Below are 15,242 nucleotides of genomic sequence, written 5' to 3'. Positions count from 1 at the left end.
TAAATTTCTTTGCATATTACCCAGTCTAAGACATTTTTAAAAATAATAGCCTGAATGGACTAAGACAAAGGTGCAGTAGTTTTCAAAAACACTTTCACATATGTTATCTGATGGCATAACAGACTCCACTTAGGCAGGGCAGATACTATTAGCCTCACTTGCTAGATGAGGAAATTGAGGTGCATAAAGTATGAATGTATTAAGCAGGCTTATTCACCTGACACTTAATAATTTGAACTAGGAATTGTGTGAAATGCAAAATGAATAAACTCAAAGTTGAGTTGATGAGATAGATATAGACACCCATAAGTATAAAACAAGGTTGCCTAAGAGAAGGCACAGAAGAGGTAACAAGGGCAATGAATTAGTGCCCAGATTTCTCTGGGTGTTGAGCTCTCTTTCAGCCGGGGCCATGTGAAAACACTCTGGGGTGGCAGATGAGGGTAAGGAGGCATATGGAAGAGGGGGTGCTTCTGAGTTGGGCTGTACAAAGCTGAAAAGGATTTCCATAAGGCCTTGTACAGAGATAAGGGATTGGTGGAGGGGTATAGCAGGTTATTCCAGATAGTGCAAGCAAATGGATATGGGGAGAATAAAAGAGGATACACACACACACACACACACACACACACATATTTTATATATATATATATACACACACACACATTTTTTAATATATATATATGTATTTTTTTTTTGAGACGGAGCCTTGATCTGTCACCTAGGCTAGAGTGCAGTGGTGCCATCTTGGCTCACTGCGACCTCTGCCTCCCATGTTCAAGAGATTCTCCTGCCTCAGCCTCCTGAGTAGCTAGGATTACAGGTGCCTGCCACCATGCCTGGCTAATTTTTGTATTTTTAGTAGAGACGGGGTTTCATCATCTTGGCCAGACTGGTCTTGAACTCCTGACCTTGTGATCCACCTGCCTTGGCCTCCCAAAGTGCTGCAATTACAGGCATGAGCCACTGCACCCGGCCAAAGAGGTAATATTTTAAAAATAATTTTTAGTTAAACAACCACTTTTGTGTTTTAGAAATATACTTATTTTTGGCTGGGCGTAGTGGCTCACACATGTAATCCCAGCACTTTGGGAGGCCAAGATGGGTAGATCACGAGGTCAGGAGTTCAAGACCAGCCTGACCAAGATGGTGAAACCCCGACTACTAAAAATACAAAAAGTAGCCAGGTATGGTGGCGGGTGCCTGTAATCCCAGCTACTCTGGAGGCTGAGACAGAGACTTGCTTGAACCCGGGAGGTGGAGGTTGCAGTGAGCCGAGATCATGCTACTCCAGCCTGGGCGACAGAGTGAGACTCTGTCTCATAAAAAAAAAAAAAAAGAAAGAAATACACTTATATTCTTGGACTCTGGTAGAAGGATTTTGCTAAAAATATGGTTTCATCCTATCCTGTTACTGGCTTTCAAAATCAAAAAGCGTTCACTTGTAATACTTTTCTTTAAAGATAAACATCCCAGGATTGTTTTCATCCTTTTTGTTAATTAACCCTTAAGCATGGTGCTAAAATACTGGGCTCGTTTTTTTGTACTGCATGACCAAACTCCTACATTTTGAACCACTTAAACACTTCTCTTGAGAGCCAGACATCCCTAGTAGTGTGTGCTCACAATAGCTAATGGCTTAACAAGCACTGTCAGGCAGCCTCACATTTCAGCTGCTCGTTTTGCTGAAGGCAGATAATTTATGCTACATCCCACAGCACAGACCAAGTACAGAAAACCAGAGAGGAATGTTAATGGAAAAAATTACAAATTCTTAAAGTGACAGGGCTTTTATATAGTTAACTCTTTTAATCAGTTTGCAGTGTTATCAGATTATGTGAAAGTTTGAATGAAATGTGGAAAATGATAAACGAAAGAAGTTTGTAAGAATCAACAAATACAGTATATTTGATTTAAAACACAGCACATAGTAGGCATTCAGAAATGTTTTTTGAATGAATAAGTGAGTGGGTGTGTTTTTATTTTCTGATGTACTTAATATACATTTTATTTTGTTACTACTAAATTTTACTGAACTGGCAAACTTTTTAAATATGTGGAATGAATTGTAAGACTGACAAATCTTTAAGCAAATGTAGTCTAATTTTTGCTAGAATTTTTGGAGACATTTGCCTTATTTTATGGCTATGACTTAATCATAAATATGGGCAGAATATTAATCATAGCTCTCAGACAATTCAGATTTTTCAATTACCTCAGATAAATTTTCTGCTTAGTTTAGTTAGAGCACAATAGTAAGAGCAAAATTGTAGGGTGGACCAATCTAAAAGTGTTATGATACCCTGGGTAAATTAGTTCTTCCTAGGAAAGACTGACACATTTTCTTCAAATAGAAAAGTTACTTCTGGTGAGAGCAAGAACTGCTTCTCAAAAAACACTATATTTTACTTTCTTTGTTCAGAGAGTTAGGCTTTAAATTTGGTTAACAAATAGCCCTCTGATTTTTTTTTTTTTTTGGTAATAAAGGAAACAATACCTACCAATTATTAAGTACTTTTCATTGGTAGTGACTGTACTAAGGCCTGTACTGAGGCAGGCATTGCCTCATTTATTTTTATCCTTACTCCAACATTGTGAGGTATATACTATTATCATCCTCATTTTACAAATGTGGAACAGAGGCATAAAGCCAAGGGCACAGAGCTATTAACAGATGGAGCTAGAATCCAAACAGAGCTCTTATTCTAGTATTTAGTCACTGAGTATTTAGTCATTCTTTTTTTTTTGAGACGGAGTCTCACTGTATGGCCCAGGCTGGAGTGCAGTGGCGCGATCTCGGCTCACTACAAGCTCCGCCTCCCGGGTTCCCGCCATTCTCCTGCCCCAGCCTCCCAAGTAGCTGGGACTACAGGCGCCCGCCACCTCGCCCGGCTAAGTTTTTGTATTTTTAGTAGAGACGGGGTTTCACCGTGTTAGCCAGGATGGTCTCGATCTCCTGACCTCGTGATTCGCCCACCTCGGCCTCCCAAAGTGGTGGGATTACAGGCTTGAGCCACCGCGCCCGGCCAGTCATTGTCTTTCTATGTGTATGTTTAACTTACCTAAAATAGTTCATAAGGTTTCATTTGAAACTTATCTCACTTGCTAGTGAATGTGCTACTGTTTGATGCTACAGAAACGTTTTCACTTTCTTTCACTTTTAACATCCTATTCTCTGGGCCTTAGGAACTAAGTAAGCTAATAAACTTGCCTTTTGAAACAATACTGAAATAGCCAACATTTATTGGCTGCTCACTTTGTGCCAGGCACTTCCTAATTGTTTTACAAACATCTTATTCATTACAACATTCTTCTACTATTCGCTGCTATTTTACAGATCAAAAAATGAAGCTTAGTCAGGTTAAGCAACTTTGCTACCGAAGTTAGGAAATGTTGCTACTAAAGTTAAGCAATGTAGCAAAATTAAGCAACCCCAAATCATACAGGTTAAGTAAATAAGCAGTGGAGCTGGGATTTGAACTCAGGTTGTTTGACTGACAGTTGGCTTACTTAACCACCCTGTTCTTCTGCCTTTTTTTTTTTTTTTCCCTGAGATGGAGTCTCACTCTGTCACCTGGGCTAAAGTGCAGTGGCACGACCTCAGCTCGCTGCAACCTCCATCTTCCGGGTTCAAGCGATTCTCCTGCCTCAGCTGCCGAGTAGCTGGGATTACAGGTACCCGCCACCACACCCGGCTAATTTTTTTGTATTTTTAGTAGGCATGGGGTTTCACCTTGTTGGCCAGGCTGGTTTTGAACTCCTGACCTCAGGTGATCCGCCCTCCTTGGCCTCCCAAAGTGCTAGGGTTACAGGCGTGAGCCACTGTTCCCGGCCTTCTGCTGCCTTGTTAAATTAAGTAGTGGGCCTGTCTCTGAGCAGGTTCAGACACCACTTCCCCTCCCTTGTAAAGTATGCCTCTCACTGGCATTCCCAGTCCACCAAGTGAGAAGCCTGCAAAACTCAGACTCCCATAGAACATTGCTCTGAGACCTATCAGGCCTGCACATGTTGGAATGTTCCATATAGATTTTTTGTTTTCTCATGGTTAGAACATTGACAGCCTTCAAGATTCCCCTAAGGGAAGACAAACTTTTTTCTGACATGTGAGCCACTCTCTGGTTGCAGACCGAGGGTGTGGATTGCATCTGTCTTGGGGCTGCTGCTTTCTCTCACTTACCAGCTGAAATGCCCCAAGCACTTGCCTGCTAATTTTTGTTCTTCCACTATTTCCCACCATTTTTTTTCCCTTACAGTGAAGCACAGATCTTTCTGTTTCATGTGGCACCAGCTGTCTGGTTTGCTCCCTCTGTACCTGTTACCACCAGCTGGAGCAAATGGGAAAGAATACATTTGGTAGAATGGTGTTGACCCATGAGGCCTACCTTTGTTAGCTCAGTGGGTACCCTCCACAGGAGAAACAGTGTGAGTTTTTGTAATCTTGCTACTCTCCCTGGGAGGTCTTTTAAGGGCTGAGTACCTAAAGATGTTTTTCTATCAGACTTTTTTTTTCCCCTCCACCTAGGTTCCATCTTGCATTCCACTGCTAAATCAGATTAAAACCAAAAAAACTGATACTTGTGATGGAACGTTACAGTTCACAACTGCTTTTATATTCATTCTCTCATTTAACCCTTACAACTACCTGGTGCTAAGTATTATACATACATTTAGGTATGAGAAAACTGATTTAGCTGGTGGTTGAGGTGGCTCATGCTTGTAATCCCAGCATTTTGGGAGGCTGAGGCAGAGGGATCACTTGAGCCCAGGAGTTTGAAAACAGCCTGGGCAACATAGGAGAGCCTATCTCTATAAAAGAAAAATAATTTAACACAAAAGAAAAGAAAACTGGCATAGAGTAGTTAAGTCATTTGTTGAAGATCATGCAGTCCAACATACTTTTGCCAGGAAATCCCTGTTCCTTTCTACTATCTGATACTATAGTAGCTTTTTTTCTTTTCTTTTCTTTTCTTTGTTTTTTGAGACGGAGTCTTGCCCTGTCCACCCAGGCTGGAGTGCAATGGCACTATCTCGGCTCACTGCAACCTCCACCTCCCGGGTTCTAGTAATTCTCCTGCCTCAGCCTCCTGAGTAGCTGGGATTACAGGCCTGCGCCACCACGCCTGGCTAATTTTTGTATTTTTAGTAGTGATGGGGTTTTACCATATTAGTCAGGCTGTCTCAAACTCCTGACCTCATGATCCGCCTGCCTCGGCCTCCCAAAATCCTGGGATTACAGGCATGAGCCACCGCGCCTGGCCTATAGTAGCTTTTTAAGTAGCATGATTATCAAGTTGAGTGAAACTCTTGAGAGGTGTTTTATACCATGTAAACTCTTTGTAGCAGAGAGCGTTTGGAATTTGGAGGTCAGCACAAGTGACCAAGCTGTGGCAGGTGTTCAATAAATTGTTGAACTGAGCTGGTCAGATATTGTCACTAACCTGAAATATGCAATTTAGCCTCAGGGAACCCTTTTAATCTCATTTGCCTTGTATTCTTTTACTGCCCTGATGGTCTCAAAGGGTTGTTGTAAGGATCAAATGAGATAACCTATAGCTTTACGGAGTAATATAGAAATGTAAGGAATTATCTTTATGCCAGTGTTTTAAATTCTGAATTTTTCTGGCAAATACACTTTCTATTTCCTTTATGAATTTTTTTTTTTGAGATGATCTGGTCTCAAAAATGCTGTGGGAGTATTTTAGTGACTGATTGTATCCCTCTTTAAAAAAGAAAAGTAGAAGGAAAATGGAGAACAAAAAAGAGCAAGGGTTAATGGGAAGTGGAAAGGGTAAATTTTAGGCCTTGGAGGCTGCACTTTTAAAGAAAGACAAACAGCAAAACAGTTGAAGAACAAGTAAAAGGCAAACATTTACAGAGTTCTTACTGTGAGCCAGGTGCTGTTCTACATGTTTTGGTGTATTAACTTGATTAATCCTCACAGTGACCTTAAGAGGTAGATACTCTTCTTATCTCCACTGTACAGGTGAAGAAACAAGGCACCATGTGGTTAAATAATGTGCAAGCACCTAAGTGGTAGTGCTGGAACTGAGGCTAGTCAGCATTGCTCCAGGGCTCCAGTGCTTCCTTCTTCACTGTGCTGCCTTTGTAATCTGGGATGTGAGAGAAGCAGCACATGGGATATCTTTTAGAAAACGGAAGAAAATGCTTAAGGAGAGAGCATTTGATTCTGCTGTAACTTTATTTGTCTTCAAAATACTTTTTGCTCACTGTTAAAACATAGATGAATCAGCAAAGCCATAGGATTGGTAGATAATATTTTTGTCTTTTAGCCTGTCCTTCAACCAGAACCAGTCCTATCTGCTTTTACTGGTGATTTTCTAAATTTTATTTTTCAGTTTCCTGGTAATTTATTCTTTCCCCCAAACTATAGTGCCAATTGCCTGAGTAAGAATGAGACTTTCGGCCGGGCGCGGTGGCTCAAGCCTGTAATCCCAGCACTTTGGGAGGCCGAGACGGGCGGATCACGAGGTCAGGAGATTGAGACCATCCTGGCTAATACGGTGAAACCCCATCTCTACTAAAAAATACAAAAAATTAGCCCGGCGAGGTGGCGGGCGCCTGTAGTCCCAGCTACTCGGGAGGCTGAGGCAGGAGAATGACGTAAACCCGGGGGGCGGAGCTTGCAGTGAGCTGAGATCTGGCCACTGCACTCCAGCCTGGGAGACAGAGCGAGACTCCGTCTCAAAAAAAAAAAAAAAAAAAGAATGAGACTTTCTTACTTAGTGTAGTTCTTCTTTCTTTTAGCCTCCTTGAACTGATTAAAGCTATTATTTCTTTCTTTTTAAATTGAATGTTTTGAATAGGCAATATAGTTCAAAAAAAAAAGAATAAGAAGGCATATTATGAAAATTCTCCTTTCCACTCCTTTCATCATGCTTATTTCCTAAACACCCCAACCCCAATAATCAGTGTTCTTAGTTTGTATTCTCTCTTTTCAGAGTTTCTTTTTTTTTTTTTTTTCTGGACTGAGTCTCGCTCTGTCGCTCAGACTGGAATGCAGTGGTGTGATCTTGGCTCACTGCAAGCTTCGCCTCTCAGGTGCAAGTGATTCTCCCGTGTCAACCTCTAGAGTAGCTGGGACTATAGGCGTCCGCCACCACGACTGGCTAATTTTTTGTATTTTTAGTAGATAAGGGGTTTCACCGTGTTAGTCAGGATGTCTCAATCTGCTGACCTCGTGATCCACCCACCTTGGCCTCCCAAAGTGCTGGGATTACAGGCGTGAGCCACCGCACCTGGTGAGTTTCTTTATGAATATAGAAGCAATTATGATTTTTTTAAACACAAAAGGTAATACTATTCTGCATCTTACTTTTTTAACTTACTATATCTTGGAAATCTTTCCATATTACTACTTAGAGAGCATTTTCATTTTTTCCTTTCTTGTTTTTTACGAGATATAGTAATTCATTTTGTGGAGTATACTGTATTGGACCAGTCATTTATTGATGGACATTGGAGTTTTTTAGTCTTTTTAAAGATACCACTTAAAATGCTTCAGTAAAGGGGCAGGAAAGGTAAAACTAAGACAAGAAGCAACATCTAGAAAATCTCCAGATATGAAGTTGTGATCTAGGAGGCAGGAATGAAAAAGTTCCGGCTCTGCCTTGTGATAGGGCACATCTGGAGTGCCAGAGGCTTGCATTTTGACTACACCTGTTCTAGTTAGAGAAAGAAGGAAAACAACTAGCATGGTGAAACCTCAACACACCTGAGCTTGGTTTACTGCAAAGTCTCGGGGTGAGGACAGATTGACAGCTGGTATATGAACTGCCCAAAGGTAAACTCTTGTAATAAAGAAATTGATGGCATGATAGATAGAAGTGAGATAAGCGCTATTATCCACAGGTAAACGTCTTTCAACACACTGCTACCAATTCTCATATATAACTTGCAGTAGAAAAAAATTAGTTCAACAGCTCTATTCCTAAACCTTTAAGTAAGCTCTGACACCTTATCAAAGAGCAAAAGAGTAGATTTGTCTTTGTACCTTGGACACATGTCAAATAAAAAACTTCAGCAAAGGGTAAAGTGTTTAAAAAAGAAATGAAATACCTTAAACCTATGATATTTAGTACTTTATTAAATGCTTCTTTTGATGACAGTGTCAAGGAACAGTTTAATCTTAGGCTTTCTGAGGTTAATAATCACATATGTGGGATTTTATGTCATAGTTTTGATATGGATTCATGGTTTTATACTGTTGATAAATAAGAAATAACTTGTAAGCTATCATAGATCATCACTGTACTTTAAAAAATGGAATATAGCTGAAAAACGCAAATATATAATTTATAACAGTGTTACACAAATGTGATTTTAGGGATTGACAGTGAAATGTAAGATTTTTTTGTTTTGTTTTGTTTTTTTGAGATGAGAAGAGTCACACTCTGTTGCCAAGGCTGGAGTGCAGTGGCATCATCATGGCTCACTGTAGCCTCAATTTCCTTGGCTCAAGCGATCCTCCCATCTCAGCCTGCTAAGTAGCTAGGACCATAGCTGCATGCCAACACACTTAGCTAATTTTGAATTTTTTATAGAAATGGAGTCTCCCTATGTTGCCCAGGCTGGTGTTTAGCTCCGGTGCTAAAGCGATCCTCTCATCTTGGCCTCCCAAAGTGCTGAGATTACAGGCGAGAGCCTCCATGCTCAGCCTGATATTTCAAAATGTTAACGTTGCAAAGGATTTTCTGATCTGCCTGGTTAAGAAAGAAAACTTAATATTGCTTCTGATATTCAGCTATAAACTCAAGGGTTGTTTTGGAGGGACTGGTTTTTTATTTCAGAAAGACACTTATCAATATTCAGTATCAAAACAGTTGCACTATTGATTTCTCTTTCTCCCAATCGGCCCCAAAGAGGCCACATCAAAGGAGAGTGCATTTTAGGCCAATAAGCTGCAGAATGTACACCTAACAGATCTCATAGAAACCTTACCAGAAAATGGGGACTGGGTAGGGAAAGAAGCTTTAAAAGATCAGCAAACTGCCAGCCCACAGACTGTAGAGGCTGTCACAGCCAGAAGGGGGTGGCTAGGGTGCCACAGACCCAAGGAAGCAAAGTTTCAAAATAATACAAAATTTAAAAAAAGTTTTGTATATAAGGTATTCAAGATTTCTCCAGCACTGACTGATACAAAGCACAATGAGATGACACTTTTAGAGACAGCAGCTTCAAATCCAGAAAAGACTAATGAGGTGAGTTTCACATGGCTGAATCAGTGGCAAAAACATAATCTTCCTTTCTTTCTTTCAAGGAGGTAGGAAAGCAATTAAGTGGTCACCTCAACCTAAAGGGCACACGATCCATTCTATAAATTTGGTCACTTCTAATGAAAAAAAATTGAAATAACGTTGTCCAAAGATATCTTTCTCTTTTTTTGAGACAGAGTCTTGCTCTGTCGCCCAGGCTGGAGTGCAGTAGCATGATCTGGGCTCACTACAACCTCTGCCTCCCGGGTTCAAGTGATTCTCCTGCCTCAGCCTCCTGAGTAGCTGGGATTATAGGTGCGTGCCACCGCGCCTGGCTAATTTTTGTATTTTTAGTAGAGACGGGGTTTCACCATGTTGGTCAGGCTGGTCTCAAACTCCTGACCTCGTGATCCACCTGCCTCGGCCTCCCAGACTGGTGGGATTACAGGCATGAGCCACGGTGCCCAGCCAGGTTTTCAGCTTTAAGATATCTTTTTTGTTGTTGTTTGGCTAACTCCTCCTGGAATCATCTTTCTGGTTTGACTGGTACTTTGTACAGAGCAACGAGGTTTCTCATAGTGGAGTCTTTTCCTGGGCTCTGTTTGGCTCTCAGTAAGGCAGGCCTATACTTTTTCCTCTCCTCTACGGAGAGGGCAATATGCATTAAGCTGAAAAGTCACCTTCTGCAAGTGAGAAAGGGGTTAGATTGCTGCTTCAGAGCTGTGGAATTATTTGGAATGTTTTGCAAATGGTTGCTACAAAACAACAAAAAAGGTAATTACAAAATGTGTACATCACAACATGCTTTTAAAGACACTATGCATTGTGCTCACATTCCCTTAAATGTTGTTTCCAAAGGTGCTCAGCCTTTAGCCCAGCTGGAATCTCCAGGAAGACGCAGAGACAGTTTGGCAAAAAAGAAACAGGGGAGGAGGGGGCTGCGAAAGTAGAAAGCAGCCCCCAAGTTAAAGATCAGCCCTCAGTTAAAGATCAGCTCCAGGCAGGCCGGCCTCAGGCCGAGTCAGGAACAAAGGGAGGAGCAGCAGCAGGGCAGGACTGGGGTGTTCTACATCTCATTCAGGTCAAGCAGAGTCTGGTACAGCATCCTTTGTGCACAGAGGTTCTCCTCTTTGTTGCATTTCAGTTTATCTTCCAAAGTCATCAGTTACATTTTCCAGCTTGGCTACCAGTCTCTCAGTAAACTCAGCAGGGGTCTCTGCCCCCTTGAGTCCATCAGTGAGAATCTTGATCTATTCCTCATATATGTCTTCTTTTTGAGAGTCCTTTTCTTCAGCATCACTTAGATACTTCAGGTTCTGGTCCATCAGTCTGATCTGCTCATCTGGCTCTTGTCAGTGGTACTCTACCAGCTCAGCTCATTCGTCTGTGCATTCTAAGTCTCCTTCAATGATCACCAACTTACAAGCCACCTCTTCATACTTCCTATCTGCCTCTTCTGCAGTATGCTTAGCTTCTTTGAGTTGTATTTCCTAGAGTTTCATCTTTTTTTTGTTTGTTTGAGATGGAGTCTCGCTGTGTCGCCAGGCTGGAGTGCAGTGGCGTGATCTCAGCTCACTGAAACCTCTGCCTCCCAGGTTCAAGTGATTTTCCTGCCTCAGCCTCCCAAGTAGCTGGGACTACAGGCGTGTGACACCACACCCAGCTAATTTTTTGTATTTTTAGTAGAGACGGGGATTCACCTTGTTGGCCAGGATGGTCTCGATCTCTTGACTTCGTGATTCTCCCGGCTTGGCCTCCCAAAGTGCTGGGATTACAGGTGTGAGCCACTGCACCTGGCCCTTTTCTTCATCTTTTAAGGCCTGGTTTTCAATAACCTTCATACCTCTTTCACTGTCATCAGCAACTTTTTCTGCTTCTTCCAGCTTTTGTAAGGCAGTGGTCAGGCACTCCCGAGCATGGTCCAGCTCCTCTTCAACGTGCTGGATCCTAAGGTTCAAGGAGGCCACCTCAACCTCAGCCTGTTCCCGGGCCCACCTTTCTCCCCCAACTTCTTACTGGAGGTGCTCAGCTCTCTCCTCTGCATCATCTGCTTGCTGCTGCAGAACCTGGAGCTTGCAATTCACTTCCTCCATAGTGGTGATCCCAGCCATGGTGCCCACCTAGCTACTCCTCGCACTCTGGTTCCTGCGCTGGTTCTTGTGCTCAGCATTGCAGCTGCTTATCCTTTCTTTTATTTTCTGTATTAAGTTTTGTTTCCTTTTGTTTTTAAAGCAACAGATGAAAGGAGATAAAAATGTCAAGGAAATACTGACTTGAACTTTATAAATATTGGTTCTGTGTGGGGATGATAAAGCAGATAAAAAAAGGAACTGAAGTATGACTGAAGGAATCAGATTTCTCTAACCTTGATTTTCAAGTGGTGCATTCTGTGGCTATAACTATAAGTAGCAAGATTCTTTAGCATTTGGAGTTAAATTGTGAGGAAGTTATCAGGGCACATTTTGTGTTCTTCATTACTTTGAGAAACTTTTCTGAGGTTCATTGAGAAAAACATTTTTAAACTCTGTGAAATCCGAGTAACTCTGCAGGAAAAGCAAATTGAGTAATTTATTCTTTCCTCTTTGAGGTTTGATAAGGTGTAAAAATGTATTTAACAAAGGCAACTTCTTTTTCCTTAAAAAAGTTTTTTTAAAGTTTTTTTTTAAAGAAGTTTTTTTAACCCTGAAAAAGTTTTTTTAAAAAATTCAATTCAGTGTGTTAATTTTATGCTCTCTATAAATACATTTTTTGAATATTTAAGGTAACAGTTTCAGAAACATAACTGAATAGCTTGCTTGTTCTTGAACAAAGAGTTTGAATCTATGATGAACTAAATTAAGTTATGTCTTCCCAAGTAGTCCACTTAGACACTGACTTGTTACCCTCTTTCTCAAGTCCAGTTTTTCCGAGACTAGACCAGTTACATTAGGATCACTTTGGGTCTTTAGGTGTGATTATTGTATTGTGATAATGCTAAAAATATTCATTCTTTTTATAGATACAAACTGAAGTGTTAGTGGATAAAATGTCAAGATATTTGGGATTATTTTAAAAATAAATTAGGATGAAGGGTAAGCGAGTGGCAATGTAGATGAAACAAGACTGGCCATATGTTTATTTATGGAAGGTGAATAAGGAGTATGTGGGTAATGTTATAGTATTCTCTCTAATTTAGTTTAGGTTTAAAATTTCTATTGCAAATAGTTAAAAGAATCACTTGTGGTCTTGTTGAAAATTCAGATTCCTGAACTCCACCACAGATCTCTTAAGTCAGAGTCTCAAGGATGAAAGATAGGAAATGGCTTTTAAAGTAGTCCACTTTTGCTCACTGAGGTTTGAGGATCACTGGTAAAAAATTTCCTTGTGTACCTCACTCATTGTGTATTCATGTCATCCACGTGTATATTTCGTGGTTTTAATCATTCACCCTATTTTTCCAATTGTGGAATGCAATAGCAAATTAAAGCAATTATACTGAATTTAGATAATTCAAACTTTAAAATTTTGTTTCAAAGGGCTCATAAAGTGAAGCCAAATAAAATTTAAAACACCTTTATTTTAAGCTGTATTTATCTGAAATAATCAGATAAATATGTTGGCTTTTTTTCCACTTTCAGCTGGGAATGGATTACTTTTGTGAATGTCTTAAATTTCTTTTCTTACCAGGGCATCAGCATCCTATTCCAGACATCTACTTGCTTTCACCAGTAGTTCCTTGTTCTTTCTCAGATGTACCATATTACCAGGCACCTCTGAGACTTTACCCATGGGATTCCCTCTAACTGAAACATTCATCAATCCCCTCTTTACCTGGTTAATTTCTATACCTTCACCCCACCGCTAACACCTCTCACTTATTCAGGGAGGCCATAATTGTATTTGTAAGGTTGGATGGCATTCTATTCTTTTGTGGTTCCATAATATGCTGTAATAAGATGGTGCTACAATGCTGAACATGCTATATAGCACTTTACACTTTATCATAAGACTCTATTTTTCTGCCCTCCTCTCTCTCCTCAGCTAGACTATAAAGTCAGTTGGTTAAGGATTGTGTTTTTTATGATCATATCTCCACCACTGTGTACTGTGCCTGGCACATAGGAATTATTTACTGAATACGTGACGAACAGCTGAATGAGTTCACAAAAAGCTATCTAACATGCCCAAGCTTCTTAGGAAGTGTCACAGTCATTCTTTAAGGCAAAAAGAAATAAAGAGAAAAAAGCTTCCTGGATATAAGACACACTTCTTGGTCATAAATATAGATCTTGGAAAAAAGTTCCTGAAAGGAGGACTAAACTGTAGCAAGAATTTGTCTTGGGTATAAAGTAGAGGGCTTTCTCTACTTCCGTGAAGTCCTCTGTGTCTTGCTAAAGGACAATTTATGAGGATTAGCGCAGTGTGACCGGGGATCACAGGTGCATTCCAGAGTCCAACATATTGATACTGATAATCACTTTGCTTCTATGCTTAGCCTTTTTCATGTATCTTTATTAATTTCTTATAATTAAATTATATCTCTTGACCCGAATTTTTTTGAATATTTTATTGTGAAAAATTTCAAATGTCCAAAAGAGTCAAAAGAATTGTGTAGACTGGGCACGGTGGTTCACATTTGTAATCTCAGCACTTTTGGAGACTGAGGCAGGCAGATCACTTGAGGCCAAGAGTTTGAAACCAGCCTGGCCAACATAGCTGTATTAGTCCGTTTTAACGCTGCTGATAAAGACATACCTGGGACTGGGCAATTTACAAAAGAAAGAGGTTTAATGGACTCACAGTTCCATGTGACTGGGGAGGCCTCACAATCATGGCAGGAGGTGAAAGGCATGTCTCACATGGCGGCAGACAAGAGAAGAGAATGAGAGCCAAGCGAAAGGGGTTTCCTCTTATAAAACCATCAGCTCTGGTGAGACTTTTTACTACCATGAGGACAGTATGGGGGAAACCACCCCCATGATTCAATTATCTTCTACTTGGTCCATCCCACAACACAAGAGAATTATGGTACCTACAATTCAAGATGAGATTTGGGTGCAGACCCAGCCAAACCATATAAATAGCGAAAACCCATCTCTACTAAAAATACAAAAAACTAGCCAGGCCTGGTGGCTCATACCTCTAATCCCAGCTACTTGGGAGGCTGAGGCACAAGAATCGCTTGAACCCTGGAGGCAGAGGTTGCGGTGGGCTGAGACTGCGCCACTGTACTCCAGCCTGGGCAACTGAGCAAGGGTCTTATCTCAAAAAAAAAAAAAAAAAAATTGTGTAGTTTTGTAGTGTACCCATACATCCATGACCAGGATTGTACAGTTAAAACACAGTGCCCCAAAAGTCTTAGTATAGTTTTAAGTTTTAATAATTTCAGAAGCATAAATGCTGCAAACTTATAAAACACCCTTTAAATATTTCAATGTATTTCATACTTCTTTAATTTTGTGAATTTTTTTCCCCAGTGGATGAGATTCTTTTTTAAAAAATACATACCTTCAAGCATTTGTTCTTTGAGTCACAAACAATCCAATACACTTCATAAGTTATTTTAAAATGAATATTTAAGTTATTATTGATTATAGTCACCCTGTTGTGCTATCAAATAGTAGGTCTTACTCATTCGTTCCATTTGTTTTGCACTCATTAACCATCTTCATCTCCCCCCATTCCCCCACTATCTTTCCCAGCCTCTGGCAACCATTTTTCTACTCTCTGTGTCCATGAGTTCAATTGTTTTGATGTTTAGATCCCACAAATAAGTGAGAACATATGATGTTTGTCTTTCTGTGCCTGGCTTGTTTTCCTTAACTTAATGATCTCCAGTTCCATCCATGTTGCAAATGACTGGATATCATTCTTTTTTATGACTGAATAGTACTTCATTTTGTGTAAGTACCACATTTTCTTTTTTTTTTTTTTTTTTGAGATGGAGTTTTGCATTTGTTGCCCAGGCTGTAGTGCAATGGTGCAATCTTGGCTCACCACAACCTCTGCCTCATGGGTTCAAGCGATTCTCCTGTCTCAGCCTCCCGAGTA

The 15,242-nt window shown here is 40.5% G+C and overlaps 1 pseudogene; it reads right to left on the bottom strand.

Annotated features, from left to right (window-relative positions):
* Window positions 1–10,278: 10,278 nt before the first annotated feature.
* Window positions 10,279–11,323, bottom strand: LOC104681866 (annotated as a pseudogene).
* Window positions 11,324–15,242: the final 3,919 nt, after the last annotated feature.

The sequence above is a fragment of the Rhinopithecus roxellana genome, chromosome 6 (assembly GCF_007565055.1).
Source record: "Rhinopithecus roxellana isolate Shanxi Qingling chromosome 6, ASM756505v1, whole genome shotgun sequence".
Lineage (NCBI taxonomy): Eukaryota > Metazoa > Chordata > Mammalia > Primates > Cercopithecidae > Rhinopithecus > Rhinopithecus roxellana.
This window is presented reverse-complemented; position numbering and strand designations above follow the sequence as displayed.